The sequence below is a fragment of the Bombina bombina genome, chromosome 5 (assembly GCF_027579735.1).
Source record: "Bombina bombina isolate aBomBom1 chromosome 5, aBomBom1.pri, whole genome shotgun sequence".
Classification (NCBI taxonomy): Eukaryota; Metazoa; Chordata; class Amphibia; order Anura; family Bombinatoridae; genus Bombina; species Bombina bombina.
The window spans coordinates 524393404-524414097 of record NC_069503.1 but is presented as its reverse complement, the minus strand read 5'-3'; positions in this window follow the sequence as shown (position 1 = coordinate 524414097).

Below are 20694 nucleotides of genomic sequence, written 5' to 3'. Positions count from 1 at the left end.
AAACCCTAATATAGCTACAATATAAATAATAATTATATTGTAGCTATTTTAGGATTTATTTTTATTTTACAGGCAACTTTCAATTTATTTTAACTAGGTACAATAGCTATTAAATAGTTATTAACTATTTAATAGCTACCTAGCTAAAATAAAGAGAAATTTACCTGTAAAATAAAAACTAACCTAAGTTACAATTACACCTAACACTACACTATACTTAAATAAATTATTCCTATTTAAAACTAAATACTTACCTGTAAAATAAACCCTAAGATAGCTACAATGTAATTAATAATTACATTGTAGCTATTTTAGGATTTATATTTATTTTACAGGTAACTTTGTATTTATTTTAGCTAGTTAGAATAGTTATTAAATAGTTATTAACTATTTAATAACTACCTAGCTAAAATAAATACAAAATTACCTGTAAAATAAATCCTAACCTAAGTTACAATTAAACCTAACACTACACTATCATTAAATTAATTAAATAAATTAACTGCAAATAACTACAATTAAATACAATTACATAAACTAACTAAAGTATAAAAAATAAAAAAAGCTAAGTTACAAAAATAAAAAAAATAAGTTACAAACATTTTACAAATATTACAACAATTTTAAGCTAATTACACCTAATCTAAGCCCTCTAATAAAATAACAAAGCCACCCAAAATAAAAAAATGCCCTACCCTATTTTAAATTAAAAAAGTTCAAAGCTCTTTTACCTTACCAGCCCTTAAAAGGTCCTTTTGCGGTGCATGCCCCAAAAGAAAACTGCTCTTTTGCCTGTAAAAGAAAAATACAACCCCCCCAACATTAAAACCCACCACCCACATACCCCTAATATAACCCAAACCCCCCTTAAATAAACCTAACACTACCCCCCTGAAGATCATCCTACCTTGAGTTGTCTTCAGCCAGCCGACCCACTGATGGAACCGAAGAGGAGATCCGGAGCAGCAGAAGTGATCCTCCAAGGGGCGCTGAAGAAGTCTTCCATCCGATGAAGTCATCATCCAGGCGGCGCTGAAGAAGTCTTCCATCCGGGCGATGTCATCTTCCAATCGGCGCTGAAGAAGTCTTCTATCCGGGTGATGTCATCTTCCAAGCGGGGTCTTCAATCTTTTTCTTCAGGATCCATCTTCATTCCGCCGACGCGGAACATCCTTCTTCCCCGACGGACTACCGATGAATGAAGGCTCCTTTAAGGGACGTCATCCAAGATGGCGTCCCTCGAATTCCGATTGGCTGATAGGATTCTATCAGCCAATCGGAATTAAGGTAGGAAAATTCTGATTGGCTGATGGAATCAGCCAATCAGATTCAAGTTCAATCCGATTGGCTGATCCAGTGTTTATTTTTTTCTGTAATTTAGTGGGGGGGTTTCCGTAATTTAGTTTATTGTATTTAATTGTAATTAATTGTAGGTAGTTTAGGTAATTTATTTAATGATAGTGTAGTGTTAGGTGTAATTGTAACTTAGGTTAGGATTTATTTTACAGGTAATTTTGTACTTATTTTAGCTAGGTAGTTATTAAATAGTTAATAACTATTTAATAACTATTGTACCTATTTAAAATAAATACAAACTTGCCTGTAAAATAAAAATAAATCATAAGATAGCTACAATGTAATTATTAATTATATTGTAGCTATCTTATGGTTTATTTTACAGGTAAGTATTTAGTTTTAAATAGGAATAATTTATTTAATTGTAGTTATTTTATTTAGATGTATTTAAATTTTATTTAAATTAGGGGGGTGTTAGGGTTAGAGTTAGACTTAGGTTTAGGGTATAACTTTATTATAGTAGCGGCGACATTGGTGGTAGCAGATAAGGGGTTAATAAATGTAAGTAGGTGTTGGCGATGTTAGGGCAGGCAGATTATGGGCTAATAAAATTTAACTAGTTTTTGCGAGGCGGGAGTGCGGCGGTTTAGGGGTTAATACATTTATTAAAGTAGCGGCGATGTCCGGTCGGCAGATTAGGGGTTAATAAGTTAGTTAGGTTGCGGCGACGTTGGGGGCGGCAGATTAGGGGTTAATAACTATAATGTAGGTTGCAGCGATGTTAGGGGCAGCAGATTAGGTGTTCATAAGTATAATGTAGGTGGCGGCAATGTCCGGTCGGCAGATTAGGGGTTAAAAATATTTATTATAGTGTTTGCGATGTGGGGGGGCCTCGGTTTAGGGGTTAATAGGTAGTTTATGGGTGTTAGTGTACTTGTTAGCACTTTAGTTAAGAGTTTTATGTTCCGGCGTTAGCCCATAAAACTCTTAACTACTGACTTTTAAATGCGGTAGAAGTCTTGCCAGGAGAGGGTCTACCGCTCACTTCTTCCAAGACTTGTAATACCAGCGTTAGACAAATCCCATAGAAAAGATAGGATACGCAACTGACGTAAGGGGATTTGCGGTATGGAAAAGTTGCGGAAGAAAAGTGAGCGTGAGCCTCTACCTGCCAAACTTGTAATACCAGCATTAGATAAAAAGCAGCGTTAGGACCCCTTAACGCTGCTTTTTAAGGCTAACGCAAAACTCGTAATCTCGCCGTAAGAGTTCTGTAATATCTGTGAGATTCAGTTTGACAGCAGACTGCAACTGAAATAAACGTATCAGTTTTAAGTTAGATTCTGTGACAGAATATAATATAAATACTTGTTTCTTGCAGTTAGCAATTTATAGTTATCATTCTTTATTACATAGAAAAACAGTACTGCTGCTTTAAATGTAAAGTACAAATCTTTCTCTCTGCAACAAAGCTAAACACAAGAGAGATTTTTTTTGAAAACCAAAACATTCACAATGTTTATCGTTCTTCTCAAGGATAGCAAAGAAAGCTCAAAGTTTCATTTCTACTTAAAGGAGAAAAACTGTTTACTGCTTAAAAATATAGAATTTACACTTAAACCTGATAAATGCTAATCATTTCAACAACAAAAAAAGATAATTAATAGAGCATTTGAACTCTCTGCTGTGCCTCCAAATAAAATGTTGTGAATATTATCCTTATTATTATTATTTTTATTATTATTATTTCAGTAGTGTACCCGCAAAGTGTATTATGTGTTTAGACACAATAACTATTATGGAACCTCTATATCATTCTGATAATGTAACTCATTATATATATAATAGTGGTTACCAACTTTGCAGGGGCAATGTGTGCAATGTAATAACACTCTGAATTATATCATTTGCAAAGGATAATACATATAAAACCTGAATCCTTTTAGTTCTGAATTTGTCTATTAATTAAACTGCTGAGATCAGATCAATAAACAAACAGTTTATAAAAGAATTATTAGAAATAATAAGCAATATTTAAATAAAGCAAATCAATAAACATACATAATTACAATGATTTAATGATTATCAGGTTAAAACTAATGAAAACTATCACTAAATAATTTTATTTGCAGTAGCTTGCGAGTATAATAGCAAAACAGAAACTTTTGTTATTTAAATTCTCAGCATAGCTGGCAAGAATCAGGTAAGCTAAAAATCCTGGCAAACCATAAAAAAACAGATTATTACCAGATTCCTGATTGACCCAGTGTTATTATCGACAGATAAGACCAGGTTAACAGGAATTACCTAACAAAATATTTGTGACTATAAAAGGCAAACCAGAATTGATTAACTCACCTGATTCAATAATAAAACTTTGAATATAAATGTGCGGGAATGCTAAATAGTGCTCCTCTAGTAATCTGGCCCAAAGAAGAGAAAATTAGGTACAAATTATAACTGCCGCCATAAAAAAATGAATAACGTAAAAATTAAAATGGGCAGATGATAGTATGAAAATTTAGTGGACTCTATTAAATCAGCAATTCTTATATTATTTCTTTGTGATTGATTTTCAAAACCTTCCTGTGCCGTTTACTTATCCTCTGCATCAGATATTCTTTGTTCAGCTGATGTTACTCTACCAGAAAATTGTCTTAGTCCTGCGGAATCTATTGGTGCTTTAAAAATAATTATAATAATAATAATAATAATAATAATAATTTCATTGGTTAATAATTAATTTCTTATCAAACCCAGCTTTGCCAAAACATTTATGAAAAAATGCTTAATTATTTAATTAGATTTTACATTTTATCTGTAAAGTTGCCTCGTCAATGCTTCCATCAATAAAAATATTAATGAGTTTCTTGAAAATTATGAAATGATCTTAAAACCGCTGCCGCTTAACTCGTCCGCTGCCTCTAAAGCTGCGAATATCAATCCGCCCGATCTCATACGATCAGTTTGATTGACACGCTACAGCTGATCATGTCCGTCCGACAGTAAATTGGCCCCTATGTGTATGATAGTGTAACTCTTTCATTATTAAAATCCAAAATGTGACCCAATTGTGGAACAAAATTGGAAATTCTTGTATTTAACAAAAACAAAAAAAGAACACAAAAAAATGTGTTTAAATGGTAAAGCTCAGGATGTTCTTAAGGGAAAGATCAATATGTAAGCTATATCACAACAAGCTAAATCACGGCAGGTTGAAAAAAAAGCAGCTAGAGAAGAAAGCATACTTCAAGGAAAACAAACGATATAAACAATTAACGATAACAAACTCATTGTCAGAATATTTTAACTATTTTCCCCTTTTCCTTTCAATGCTTCTAGTAAACTTATTTGCAAATTATGTTTTATTTCTTGGTTTATCTTTCCCAAACCTATTATAATCCTTTGAAGAACCTTATAAGGGAACAAAAAAGGAGGTGCCACATTATGTAAACAGTATAAGGAACAGACGGTGATGTTACAGCAGATCTTATACTCATGTGCAGGTCGGAGCAGGCTGAAACAATTGGGCGTGGTTCAGCACACTGGCTCTCTGGCTAAAGAATGCTTCCTAATAGGATATTCCACTCCCCAGCTTTGCAGTCAGCAAACTACACGATCCAATAAAATGTTTAAATATTTATTAGAAGGCATAAAACCAAGAACACTTAGTCATCATAATCTAGATGACTGAAAAATTGAAACATGTTTCTTTGCACACACACCATTTCATCAAACACTCAGGAGTGTTAGCTAGCACTGTAACACATACAGATCTAAATAGATTAATTAGACAACAACTAAAATAACAGTTTTGTGAATTATAATTTTCCCACTTCCAAGTGCACCAATTTTAGTAAGATCTAATCTTTTTGACACAGTGGGGCCGATTTATGAAAGTGCAAGGGGACATGATACAATGTAGTGTATCATGTCCACCAATGCTGTCAGCATTTATCATTGCACAAGCATTTCACTAGAAATGCTTGTGCAATTCCCCCCCCCTGCAGATTCATGGCCAATCGGCCATTAGCAGGGGGTGTCAATCAGCCCGATCGTATAGCATTGGGCGGATTGATGTCCACAGCCTCAGAGCACTAGTGCAGAGAGCTGTAGATAATCAGATCTCACCAGTGCAGAGAGCTGTACATAATCAGGCCCTTAGAGAGAGAGAGAGAGAGAGAGAGAGAGAGAGAGATTTAAAATTGCATATACAAAAGATAGTTATTCCCGCCACTCTCTAGATTTCCTGCCACCATCACTCCATAATAAGTCCATGATAAGTGCCCAGAAGAAATTCCAAATATGAGGCTACAGAGAAGAAAAATATATTAAAAAAAAAAAAATGCAGGCCGCGTTTACTGGATTACTAGTTATAAGCAGACAGAGTGGTTTCCAGACTTATATTGTTTTATTTTTTTATGCAGACAAAATTTTAACTCAGTCTCAAAATTGATAGGCTACATAAAATAATTAAGGTTTCCATACTCACTTAGATTATATCCTCCTTAAAATTACTATCTCTTCTGATCTTCCAACTGCAACCTGCTTTATCCAGACTTGTATGCACCACACTATCGGCTAGATTACGAGTTCTGCGTTAGCTTTAAAAAGCAGCGTTAAGGGGTCCTAACGCTGCTTTTTATCTAACGCTGGTATTACAAGTCAGGCAGGAAAGGGTCTACCGCTCACTTTTCTTCCGCGACTTTTCCATACCGCAAATCCCCTTACGTCAATTGCGTATCCTATCTTTTTAATGGGATTTGGCTAATGCTGGTATTACAAGTCTTGGAGAAAGTGAGCGGTAGAGCCTCTACCTCCAAGACTCCTACCACATTTAAAAGTCAGTAGTTAAGAGTTTTATGGGCTAACGCCGGAACATAAAGCTTTTAACTACAGTGCTACAAAGTAAACTAACACCCATAAACTACTTATGAACCCCTAAACCGAGGCCCCCCCCCACATCGCAAACACTATAATAAAATGATTTAAACCCTAATCTGCCGACCGGACACCGCCGGCACCTACATTATACCTATGAACCCCTAATCTGCTGCCCCTAACATGGCTGACACCTACATTATACTTATAAACCCCTAATCTGCCCCCCCAACATCGCCGCCACCTACCTACACTTATTAACCCCTAATCTGCCGACCGGACATCGCCCCCACTATAATAAATGTATTAACCCCTAAACCGCCACACTCCCGCCAAGCAAACACTATAGTAAATTTTATTAACCCCTAATCTGCCCCCCCCCAACGTCGCCGCCACCTACCTACAGTTATTAAGCCCTAATCTCCCGCCCCCAACTTCGCCGCTACTATAAAAAAGTTATTAACCCCTAAACCTAAGTCTAACCCTAACACCCCCTAAGTTAAATATAATTTAAATAAATCTAAATAAAATTACTATAATTAAATAAATTAATCCTATTTAAAACTAAATACTTACCTGTAAAATAAACCCTAATATAGCTACAATATAACTAATAGTTACATTGTAGCTATTTTAGGATTTATATTTATTTTACAGGCAACTTTGTATTTATTTTAACTAGGTACAATAGCTATTAAATAGTTATTAACTATTTAATAACTACCTAGTTAAAATAATTACAAAATTACCTGTAAAATAAATCCTAACCTAAGTTACAAATACACCTAACACTACACTATCAATAAATTAATTAAATAAATTAAATACAATTATCTAAAATAAAATATAATTAAATAAACTAAACTATATTACAAAAAATAAAAAAAACTAAATTACAAAAAATAAAAAAATATTACAAGAATTTTAATCTAATTAAACCTAATCTAAGCCCCCTAATAAAATAAAAAAGCCCCCCAAAATAATAAAATTCCCTGTCCTAAACTAAATTACAAAGTAATCAGCTCTTTTACCAGCCCTTAAAAGGGCTTTTTGCGGGGCATTGTCCTAAAGTAATCAGCTCTTTTACCTGTAAAAAAAACAAATACAATACCCCCCCAACATTACAACCCACCACCCACACACTCCTACTCTAAAACCCACCCGATCCCCCCTTAAAAAAAACTAACACTACCCCATTGAAGATCACCCTACCTTGAGCTGTGTTCACCCAGTCGGGCACCGATGGGCCAGAAGAGGACATCCGGACTGGCAGAAGTCTTCATCCGATCGGGGCAGAAGAGGTCCTCCATCCAGCAGAAGTCTTCATCCAAGCGGCATCTTCTATCTTCAATCAATCGGAGCGGAGCGGGTCCATCTTCTATCCAGCCGACGCGGAGCCATCCTCTTCTTCCGATGTCCTAACGAAGAATGACGGTTCCTTTAAATGACGTCATCCAAGATGGCGTCCCTCGAATTCCGATTGGCTGATAGGATTCTATTAGCCAATCGGAAATAAGGTAGGAAAATTCCTATTGGTTGATTTAATCAGCCAATCGGATTGAAGTTCAATCCGATTGGCTGATTGGATCAGCCAATAGAATTGACCTCGCATTCTATTGGCTGATCCAAATAACTTTATTATAGTAGCGGCGATGTTGGGTGTGAGAGATTAGGGATTAATAATTGTAGGTAGGTGGCGGCGACATTGGGGGGCAGATTAGGGGTTAATAAAATTTACTATAGTGTTTGCTTGGCGGGAGTGCGGCGGTTTAGCGGTTAATACATTTATTATAGTGGCGGTGATGTCCGGTCGGCAGATTAAGGGTTAATAAGTGTAATGTAGGTGGCGGCGACGTTGGGGCCGGCAGAATATTGGTTAATAAATATAATGTAGGGTTCAGCGATGTTTGGGGCAGTACATTAGGGGTTCATAGGGATAATGTAGGTGGCGGCGGTGTCCGGAGCGGCAGATTAGGGGTTAATAATATAATGTAGGTGTCGGCTATATCGGGGGCGGCAGATTAGGGGTTAATAAGTGTAAGATTAGGGGTGTTTAGACTCAGGGTTCATGTTAGGGTGTTAGGTGCAGACATAACTTTTATTTCCCCATAGGAATCAATGGGGCTGCATTAGAAGCTGGACGTTGCTTTTTTGCAGGTGTTAGGTTTTTTTCCAGCCAGCTCAGCCCCATTGTTTCCTATGGGGAAATCGTGCATGAGCACGTTTTAGCCAGCTTACCGCTGATTTAAGCAACGCTGGTATTACAGTGAGAAGTGGAGCTAAATTTTCTCAATGCTCACTTTTCTGAGGCTAACGCAGCCATTCAGAAAACTTGTAATACAAGCGTTGGCTTAAGTGAGCGCTGGAAAAAAAAGGCTCGTTAGCCCCGCAGGTCTTTAACGACAAAACTTGTAATCTAGGTGTATATTCTTCTACAAAATATTTTTTTTTTCCCAACGGGGGAAAGTCCACGAGCCATTACTCCTGGGATTCAACTCCTGGCCACTAGGAGAAGGCAAAGATTCACAAAGCTCTAAGAGCACTTAAACCCTCCCACCTCTCTGGTATTCCTATTATGTATTTGCCTCCACAAAGGGTAAGGTGTAGAATTGAAGTGCTCCAGATTCTTTGTTGAGAGGGTCCTCAAACCAATTTGAGGCCCATTTTACCCCTCAGAGTGCTTCTACTTGGGAGAGAGGGGAAATTGGCGTAATGGTTAGTGAGGAGTTAGTCACAAGCCTGCCACAAGTGTCATGGGAACTGGTCCGTTTACACTACTGGATGGACTCTGCTAGAAGCAGTCTTTTCTTCAGTTGGTAAGCACAGTAGAATGGGTGCATCTTAAGGTAACTGGGCAATATTGTTCTCTTTTTTTTTAAATTCCTCAACTTCTCTTGTTTCTGAGTGCAACGGCAATTTTTCAAATGTCTTATTATTGAAGGATAAAATATTTTATTATTTATTATGACAGGCTAGATTATTATGCAGTGCATTATTATTATTTACTAATATTACACAAGGAGGTTTTCCATTTAATACTTATTGTCCAAGGTTGTCTGTCTCATATGCCTTAGACGTTATTCTACAAGATCACAATTACATTTCCAAACATTTTATTTACTGTTTTTTCATGTATTTACCTTAAAATAAAATAAAAATGGAGGCTGTCTTTATTTTGTCTGTTTGTATATTCTTTAATGGAGCATACTATGTTTTCCTGTGCATTTAATGAAGCATACTGAAATTTTTCCACACTACCATACATTATCCTTTAGAAGGTAGATCCACTGATAATTTTATTTTCTATTTTGCAGGATACCATTACAGCTTTGTAATTCCTGAATGGATCACATTAAGCATTCTAACAGGGTAATGATGACCTTGTCTCTAATTTGGTATCCCTCTATTTCCTCAATGAAAGAGATATTTTGCTCCAGGGTTTAAAGGTGTGTGTGTTCTGTAGCTGTGGCAGCTATGCTTCCTCTAAGTATGCACAGTTTTTTTTTCTCTTTTGCAGGATTGTTATCAGTTCATCCCTACTATTCCTGAATGGGTCACATTAGGCATTATAACAGTTTAATGCTGCTCTTGTCTTTATAGGACTCTCTCCTCCATGTCTTTCCTTAATACCAGGGAGTGCTTCAACGTTTGTTCCAGGAGTTAAAGGTTTGTGCTCTCTGAAGTTGTGGCGGCTATGCCTCCTCCAAATATGCGCAAAAGTTCTATGTCTGAAAGTCATCCTAAAGTTACTTTATCAGGTTCTTCTGCATCACCAGAGAATAGAACACCTTAGGATGCCCTTATAGTTTTCAGGCTCAGACAGCAGAGGTTGTTTTCTGAAGATGAGTTTTTTTTTGATAATCAGGAGTCTTTTACTGATGAGGACACACATTCTACCTCTTTCATGTTTGAGCTTGAAAATCTAAGGCCTAGATTTGGAGTTTGGCGTTAGCTGTGAAAACCAGCGTTAGAGGCTCCTAACGCGGGTTTCTTACGGACTCCGGTATTTAGAGTTCAGTTACCGACACTCAAAAAACACCTAATGCTCAAATTTCTACCGACACCTCAGAACCAGTAGTAAACATATACCGACAAAATAAACATCCACGAATCACAAAACAAATATTACACAAAGTACACTTACACTCATACAAACACAACACTATATTTATTTTTCATATTTAATAATTTTTCATCAAAATACAAAGGATTAAAGTTGCGAGATCTCGGGTGTTAGAAAAAAAACAACACAAATCCATTTTCCCATTGACTTACATTGACACACGGGAAAAGACCCTCATATACCTACATCTAACTAATAACATTATCACAAACATACACTCATCGATGCATACAAACAATATACACCACATGACATACCCAAAATATTTATTTATCACAAAAAGAACACGATTTAGTTACTTTTTCACAAAAGCTCATGACGTCATTCACTTTACGAGGAAAACCAGTCTTAGAAAAAAAAATTAACAAATTTTAGAGCCTCCATTGACTTCTATTGGGAAGACGTGCTCGTGCACGCGAAACCCTCATTTCCCTAACGCACGCAAATAGCGTAGACAGAAAAACTCCAAATACCAGCGCTAGAAAAGACATGATTTCATGCGTTAGACCCAGCTATGATAAATAGATCAAGAAATGACTATTTCCCTATGGTGGATTTATGGATTTTACTGTTTGAATATTCACAACACCATTAAATTCTTTCAGACTTTTATATTACATCAACTACAAATCAACATCACTAGTAACAAAATTTTTGTTTTAAAAATATTACATTTAAACGGACACAAAAATAATGTCAACTTTTCAGGATTCACAAACACTACACAATGGGAAACAAATCTCATTTACCTTTATTATTGCATTTCAGTTATTCAACTCATATGCTTGCAGCAACAGCATATCTACATAGGCTTAACACATGATCAGTCATGGATGCACATACATTACTTTTAACATTCACTCATACATGTGAATTCAAATGACGGGGGAAAAACACATTACATTCTCTATAGGAATCCCAAAACACAACATATGGATTTTACTGTACTTTTAACATCATGATTCCATCACCAGAAACCATTAGGAATTACGTACAACAAGAACATCAGTACACCAGATTACAGATGTCACTTTATGGGAAGGAACAACAATGCCAGACCGCTATATAGAAGTCAGCATATGTGGGACACAATCACAATATATACGTAGATGTACATAACACGCATCACCCATCACGCAACCACAAAGCACACATTTAGATTTTATTCAGCACACAATAACAATGTAGTCAAATACAACAACACAATGAGGATTTCAGAACTACATAGGCAGGTTAATAATATCATGACCTCATTTGAAGATTCAACCATACACATCACAGATTCACGACTGTACCGCCCCTTTCGGAACTTTAACACTCAATACTACAATACAACATATACGTAAACAACAGTTTGGAACAGCATTATTAAGGCGATTTCAATGGGACAATTAATAAATATTGTCAGATCGCAAATCACTTATATATATAATACTACAGATGACAGTCGGAAGTTCTTCAGTATTAGTGCGATTTTAATGGGACGCATACAATATTGACATCTCGGCAATCACTTATATATACAATACTACAGATGACAGCCGGAAGTTCTTCAGTATTAGTGCGATTTTAATGGGACGCATACAATATTGACATCTCGGCAATCACTTATATATACAATACTACAGATGACAGCCGGAAGTTATTCAGTATTAGTGCGATTTGAAAGGGACGCATACAATATTGACATCTCGGCAAATAGGTGAATACAATCAGCAATCATTACAAACTCACTACCATTGGACTAATTGTACTATAAATCCCCCAAACAACATGGCCAATGCATCACTTGTGATCCACATCAGATCAAGTGCTTACCTTGTTACGCTGTTTTGAAAGATGGATGACGATGACATGGTAGACGCTGCTGGTGCTGCTATTGGCAAACTAGCTGTTGGTCGAATCAGGCAGCCTCGGCGGCTCAGACTGAGACGAAGGGGTCATCTGGTTCGAGGTCCTCGTGTCTACAGGGTGAGACCCACCTTGGAAAACATGAGCGACTTTGAGGTTTATGATAAGTATCGGCTCAATCGCGAACAGCTCATTGGCCTTTACGATCTTCTTAAACCTCATTTGGAGCCACGTATAAGAATAAGGACTGCTGTCTATACGTCCTGGCCTCCGGGAGTTTTCAATCCGGAGAACTGTACATGCATGGCCTGGCTCAAGGTACATTCTCTGGGGTGTTTGATAACTTTCTGGACGCCATGGTACGTATTAGTAAGCAATACATAGGATTCCCACAGAATGATGGTGATTGGAGGCGCCTGAAGCGGGAATTCTTTGATATTGCTCAATTGCCCAATGTCTTGGGAGCCATAGATTGTACCCACATTGCGCTGCGTGCTCCAATTGATGACTCGCCCTTCAGAAATCGCAAACATTTTCATAGCCTCAACGTGCAGTATGTTTGTGACGCACAGATGAGGATTATGCATGTGTGTGCGAATTTTGGAGGGGCTTGTCATGATGCCCGCATCCTCTCTCTGTCGTCCCTGTGGAGACAGTTTGAGGAAAGACAAATGCCCCCTGGTTATCTCGTTGGTGAGTATTTGTGCACAACATGGTTAATTAGTTTGACAATTGCCACTGTAGTTTTAAAATGTTAGCGTAATGTTCAGCTATAGGATGCAATTTAACCATATATTTTCCCCCCGCTAATGTCTACTTTTAGTTCAATGCAGATATGTAGCATGTCTTACCTTAAATGCTCAGATAGAGAATGTAATGTAACCATGTAGTTAGCATTTTACACAAGGCTTGATTTAGGAGAAATACGCATATGTAGCATGTCTTAGCTGAAATGGGAAGATATTAGCTAATGCAATTTAACCATGTCATTGTCTCTTTCCGCTAATGTCTTTTAGTTCAATGCAGATATGTAGCATGTCTTACCTTAAATGCTCAGATAGAGAATGTAATGTAACCATGTAGTTAACATTTTACACAAGGCTTGATTTAGGAGAAATACGCATATGTAGCATGTCTTAGCTGAAATGGGAAGATATTAGCTAATGCAATTTAAACATGTCATTGTCTCTTTCCGCAAATGTCTTTTAGTTCAATGCAGATATGTAGCATGTCTTACCTTAAATGCTCAGATAGAGAATGTAATGTAACCATGTAGTTAGCATTTTACACAAGGCTTGATTTAGGAGAAATACGCATATGTAGCATGTCTTATCTGAAATGGGAAGATATTAGCTAATGCAATTTAACCATGTCATTGTCTCTTTCCGCAAATGTCTTTTAGTTCAATGCAGATATGTAGCATGTCTTACCTTAAATGCTCAGATAGAGAATGTAATGTAACCATGTAGTTAGCATTTTACACAGGGCTTGATTTAGGAGAAATACGCATATGTAGCATGTCTTAGCTGAAATGGGAAGATATTAGCTAATGCAATTTAACCATGTCATTGTCTCTTTCCGCTAATGTCTTTTAGCTCAATGCAGATATGTAGCATGTCTTACCTTAAATGCTCAGATAGAGAATGTAATTTAACCATGTAGTTAGCATTTTACACAAGGCTTGATTTAGGAGAAATACGCATATGTAGCATGTCTTAGCTGAAATGGGAAAATAGAGAATAATATTGAACTAGATATTTTAAATTTAAAATAAACATTTGTTAATGGATTATCGTGTACAAAACTTTTTATTCTACTACAAATACTATTTTGAGGATTCTGTTAGAATTATGTTCTGTTCATAATTTATAGGTGATTCTGGGTACATGAGCCGGCCTTGGCTCATTACCCCCTTGCGTAGCCAGACTGATGTGTCTGAGGAGCGCTACAATAGGGCTCATAAGAGAACCAGGGCAGTGGTTGAACGGATGTTCGGGCTCCTGAAGATGAGGTTCAGGTGCCTGGACAGGTCGGGAGGAGCCCTCCAGTACAACCCAAAGAAGGTGGCTAAGATCGTTGTAGCCTGTAGCGTCCTGCATAATATTGCACAGCGGGCTGGGATGCTGCAGGCCGTCCGGCCGGACAGAAACCTCCTCAGAGATGAGGAGGATGATCCTGTTCTAGAGGGGCCATTCCGGGACGAGGGGCTCAATGTCAGAGCAGACATCATCAACCGCAACTTTAGACGGTAAAGAATAGAAGTTAGACTGGAGTATTATCAATAGATTTGAACTCTAGGGAAATGACAAGTAGAGAATTGTGCAAACATGTTAGGATTGTTCATCAAATGCTAAAAATGTGTTTCATTTATTAATATAGGTGATGCTCTGGCCATTGGGTCCTGTAGCGAGTCTTTGCCACCTGGTTTTTAAAGAGGACATCAGCTGGTAAGTATAAATGTCTGGACTGTTGCTGGCATGAATTGTACACAAATACATCATATGGCATACATTTTATAAACTAGTATTTAGTTTACACATTACTTAAAATGTAAATACTCAGAAAGGGATCCTCTAGCATGACTATGGTTCAATGTCACACATTAGAGGTTTGTTCTGCTCAATATGACTCATCTTCACACTTGATAGAACATAACACAAGATGCTACACAGTAAGCTAGTGACAGAAATTTCTTATGAAATGGGGGGTGGGAGAGGGCTACAGAAATGATTCACACACTTGTAGTAATTTTGAAGAAACTTTTTATGCCATTAGGGAGCTGACTTAATCTAAAGACTGAAAGGGAAGAATTAGAAGCCTGACAGTAAAGATTGCCCAGACTGACAGTGGAAAAAGCCAAGATTGAAATTGAAGTATACCAATGGGATCATGTCTGGCATTATCTTTCAAATCTGCTGACCTTGAAAACCATACAAAGACATGTTCACATGGTAAGTGCCAACTATTTGATAGAATAAGGCTGTTGAGGCATCCTATTGGAGACATTTAGATGATTTTCAAATTTTTAGATGGGATTTCACAGTCCTCTATTTTTGAAATGATGAATAAGACACCTATTGAAGATCAACTGTTTACCCCTGAATTGACTTTCAAAGACCATGCATTATCCAGGTTGGTGTACCAATGCATGCTAGTTAAGAATCACAGGAAGAATGTTGAATATTAGTAGCTTACATACATTAGTCATATTTAGTTCTTAATTAGATATTTAGGGATCACAATCAGACACTTAGATGAATTTCTAATTTTTAGATGGGATTTCAGTCCTCTATTTTTGAAATGATGAATAAGACACCTATTGAAGATCAACTGTTCACCCCTGAATTGACTTTCAAAGACCATGCATTATCCAGGTTGGTGTACCAATGCATGCTAGTTAAGAATCACTGGAAGAATGTTGATTATTGGTAGCTTACATACATTAGTCATACATATTTCATCATTAGATATTTAGGGATCACAATCAGAAAAAGGAATACATATTATAGTTGATATAGAGGTATTTGAATGGACATGAAATATGACATTTATGTTCAACATATATATTATTGAAATGTGATATACATTATTATGTATAATTAGAAAATCAGATTTTATTTTTATTTTTTTATTACACAATATAATGGGTTTTTTTTTTTTTTATTTAATTAATAAATATCTTTAAAAAATGTTGAACAAAGTTAGAGCATAGACACAAGATGATTGTAAATGTATTTTATGAATCTTTGACTACGTGTGTATTAATTTTGTTAAAAAAAAAAAAAATTAATTTCAGATTGGCATCTGATGACTTCCAGGAATATTTTTTTCTTTTTGGTTCAGAAACTATTAAATTTTAAAATGGTAATAATAAACATTTTAGTATTAAATACACTCTTTGGAACAGATTATAATAAATATCCATATAATCTGTCAATAAAAAACAATTTGACTCCCATGACTGGTAGTTGTCTATTTGACAGGCACATGCATAAGATCAAATAATGCATTAATTGTGGAAAATCCACTGATTCCGAGAATATTACATTAAACTATCTTTTTTAACATTCATTGGGGAGTGAGATACATCGATGCTTTTCTTTTGAAATTCTTAGATGTTAAAATAATTTCGGATATGTAGTCAATTTCTCATAAATTATTTGTTTTCACTTTTAAGAAGGGGAAGTGGTTCAATTACATTAAAGTGACAGTGTTGTTGAATGTAAAATTAATTTTATAAGATCTTGTATCTTCCTTAGGTATCTCAAAACATTATTTGCTAAATTATTTTAATTTTTACATTTATAAATGGTAGGTCATTTAACTTGATATTTTTCACAAGCTAGTTATTGGATGGCAGGTTAATCGATTTGATTTTCTAGTGGAGTCAATTAACTATAGTTAATAATATTATGTATTTTTTAAAATCTTACCTCTTGGGTTAGACATCACATATCTATATATAATTTTCATTCCCCTTTAGTTTATTTTGACAATGTTAAATCAACATTACAAATGTTTTTGTCCTTAAAGGGACATTCACAAAGTATATTGTGTATTGATTTTTAAATAATTCATAAAAGAATTTAAACATATTTAGAAAGTACTATAGAATTACATTCAGTCTTTAAATATACTTTGAAAAAAAAACATCAATGCACATATCTTAGTCAATTACATAAGGTATCTATGTGCAACCAACAATCAGCATCAAAATAGCCTATGTAGATATGTATTTAATCCAAAAATATATATAATTACAATCTAATGATTGAATACCAAAACATATTAAGTTGTTCAAATATTATAATCTTATCCAAAATGCATACATAACATATAGCTTAATGTCCCTCTAAGCTGAAGACTCCGAAATACCTCCTTTACAATATATATTTCAGTCAGTGTGTAAAACAATCCAGAAGTTAATCTAAATTTTATTTACTCATATGTTATACTAATTTATCAAAAGGAAGGTGCCTAGGTTTCTGATATTTCAAGCATTATTGTGAAATGTTTATTTAAAGGGACATGAACTAAAAATATACTTAAAGGGAGACAATTAAAAAATTAATGATTTATACATTCTGAATGAGTATTCTATTTTAAGCAACTTTAAAAATTGTCTCATATTATGAATGCTCCTTGTGATGTTGCTATCATTACTTTAAAAATAATGCATTAAATAGATAATTTATTTGCTTCAGTACTCTGGACTGAACTTGTTTTTTTGTGGTGGATTAATTTATCCAACAATCATCAAGGACAACCCAGGTTTTTTGAAACAATTGTCCGTAATCTCAAATATCATTATTGATTTGCAAAGAAAGATAACAAGATAATTGTTAACATTTGAGAATCGGATTAAATTATAACGTTGATTAACATTTCATGCTCAATCTGAATCACCAACGCTAAATTTGTTTGGACAGTGTCCCTTTAAGAGATTTAAATAGGAGGGGGGCGGAGCTAGCTGCCTAACTGAACGGTCGCACTGAAGTGGAGCTCCTAGACAAAGTGCTTTTATAAGTTTACTATAACTTCTTTCTCCTAGCTAAGGGGTTTAAAACTAATCCTTCTAGACCCAGGATTACTCTCCTGCACTTAAAGACTGTATCTCACACTTAGTGCTACACCGACCGGTGCTTGTGACAGAAACCGCACTGAGAGCAACCATTAGCCAGGCTATGAGAGATATCTGTGACCAGAACACAACCGCCAATCTTACCGGCTAATAACTACAACTGATCTCCTGCTCCGGAGGGTCGGGGCTCCACTCCGGAGCTACAGTGGCCTCAGCTATCAGATCTCCCTAACGCCGGCTACGAACCAGGAAGGAGGACACAGATCCACCTTGCAACTTACATCTAGTGTCACCCGGGATCCGACCGCAACTAAGCGGCTGCTGCCATCGACCTGCTCAGCTAAATCCGGGACAAGGAAGGTGTCCCCTGGCCGGGAGAAGGTGTAGAACCGAGCCGGTAAGAGCACCCACGCTGCATAGTGACAGAGCGCTGTGGCGCGAAAACGCCGCCATCTTACCTTTCTCTGCATCAATTTCCTATGCCCTCGCATCAGACCCGCACATATCTTTAAGACTCTGTTAGCCACATAGCGGGTAATAACCCTGAGAAAAGGGATAATTATATAATATTGGGACACCACAACATCAGACCCGGGCAGTGCCTAAAATACCCTCATATACATACCAGGCAAAAGTTACTTGGGCCCTCCTCCTAATCTGCAACTTGATTCCCATATAACCGGCCAAGACCTTCCAACTACTGAGGGGCTACTGATATTGCTATCCCCACTATTATTGTTAGACACACTCACAGATACGTTCTTGCTACTCCTGAGATCCCATCTTTAACACCACCAAGGGAGATAAATCTGATCTCATGCTGGACCTCCTTAACTGAGAGCATATGAGTGTAGCCCCACTACTGGTGCAATAAACTGCAATGCAGGGAGTTCTACATATAGAAGATTGGGGATCATCCCAGGCCCTCTATCTCTGCTGAAACAGGGGGATACTGCGGTGATTGCAGGAGCAGCGCCCCAGCAAGACACACCAGAGCATTCTTACCACCTCACATATATCTTGGTCTGTCCTGAACTAAGAGTCACTGAACCTACTGCGCCAACTGCTGTGTACCTTGTCCCCTCTCCCTGCCATTTCCCACCTGTATCCACAGGTGGGTCATATCCTCACTCCCTTTACCCACTTCGTCAACAGGAGACATATCCCCTGGGGAGAGGGGTAAGTTTTTAAGTTCTTAGGACTGCCGTTGCCATATGCGAGACCCTAGGAAATAGAGACTAAAGTATACATTAAGTTCACGCTTCCTAAGAAGGGCCTGATCCTCTCCTACAGTCTCACTAACCACCTACAAGAGATAGGACATTTCATCACAAGACTCTAAGAATACACTGTCCCTGCTTGAATATTATTCTCTCTCTGGATCGGCCCATGACAACATGTAAGTAGACACTAAGTGTCTGTGACCCCGCCGGCCAATGTACCCCTATTAGCATATGCAAAGCAGGCAGGCTCTCGGCAACAACACACAACTCTTCATACGTAGCTCCATCTCCTACTATAGCAACATGTCACAGTCTCATAAAAGAAAACAGAAACCCCATACCACGCCAAAGAGAACTGTTGTAGATCATTTCCATCCTCGTACCGACACACTCCGGACAAGATCAGAGGATAAATACTCAGATACTGGAAGTGCCTCAGATACCCAGACCGGGTCAGCACTAATGCAAAAAGCTTCACAGGCCCTAGGGGCAACCAATAGCTCAAATAACAATATGATAGATGCCATTCAATCTCTACTATCCTCACATCATGACTCCCTAACCAAGAGATTCAACAGATCCCATGCGGATTTGAAGAGAGACATTGGCCTCATCGGAGAGCGCACAGACGCGCTGGAGCGCAAACAAGAAGACCTCACAATAGACCACACCAACCTCCTCAGTTACTCCCAGTCTCTAGCCATTCAAATTACTGATTTGGAATTGAAGCTGGCCGATCTAGAGGATAGATCGCGCCGAAATAACATACGAATTAAGGGCATACCAGAATCAATCTTACCACAAGATTTAGAGAAATACTTACGTGCTCTATTTGACACGGTACTAGGACCTGTGGCAGATACTGAGGCTCTTATAGACAGAGCACACAGAGCGCTTAGAGCACGGTCTGCGGACGGAGGGCAACCAAGAGACGTGATAGTGAGGTTGCACTACTACACATACAGGGAAACAATCCTCAGAGCTCTGGCTAGAGATAAGCGCCTACCTGAAGAATATGCTGGACTGCAAGTATACCCAGACCTTTCCACCCACACGCTACAGCTACGCAGGCACTTCCAACCCTTCACCAAAATCTTGAGGGAAAAAGAGCTAAAATACAGGTGGGGGTTTCCAGTAAGGCTTTTTATCACGAAAGATGGTCACCAATTTGTGGCCACCACCCCCCAACAGGCACGTGAATTGCTACAAAAATGGGACATGCTCCCTAGGGATGAAATAGAACACTCCACAGACCCAGGGCTGGGCACTGGCCTGAGAGCATCAGCCCCGCCATGGAAACCTTTACCTCAAAGACTCTCTGGCTCCACCGGAAAGTCCACAGAGACCATCAAAAAGCTCAGAGACTCCACAGGACCCCATCAGGAGATGGACCCATAGAGAGCCTGCTTGCATGCCTTGCATACCTTACTCGCTCTACTTACTGTACTCCTTGAAAGTAAAAGAATGGACAGTCTCAGGGGGAAATGTCCCCTAAAGCTCAAAGATGACTTCCCAGACTAAGCGGAAAGAAGACGGGTGAGATCAATATACCTGCTTAGTATAGCTTACTCAACTACCTAAATAATGGACACTAGCCATAGTCTTTAATTTGTTTATTATGTATTGCTAACAATGCATACACTGTTGTTTTAATTGTATTGAAATGTATCGCTGAGCTCTTGACTACTCTCACCTTACACTATGCTACCCCTTTTGACGTTAGCCAGCAGAAGTGACTG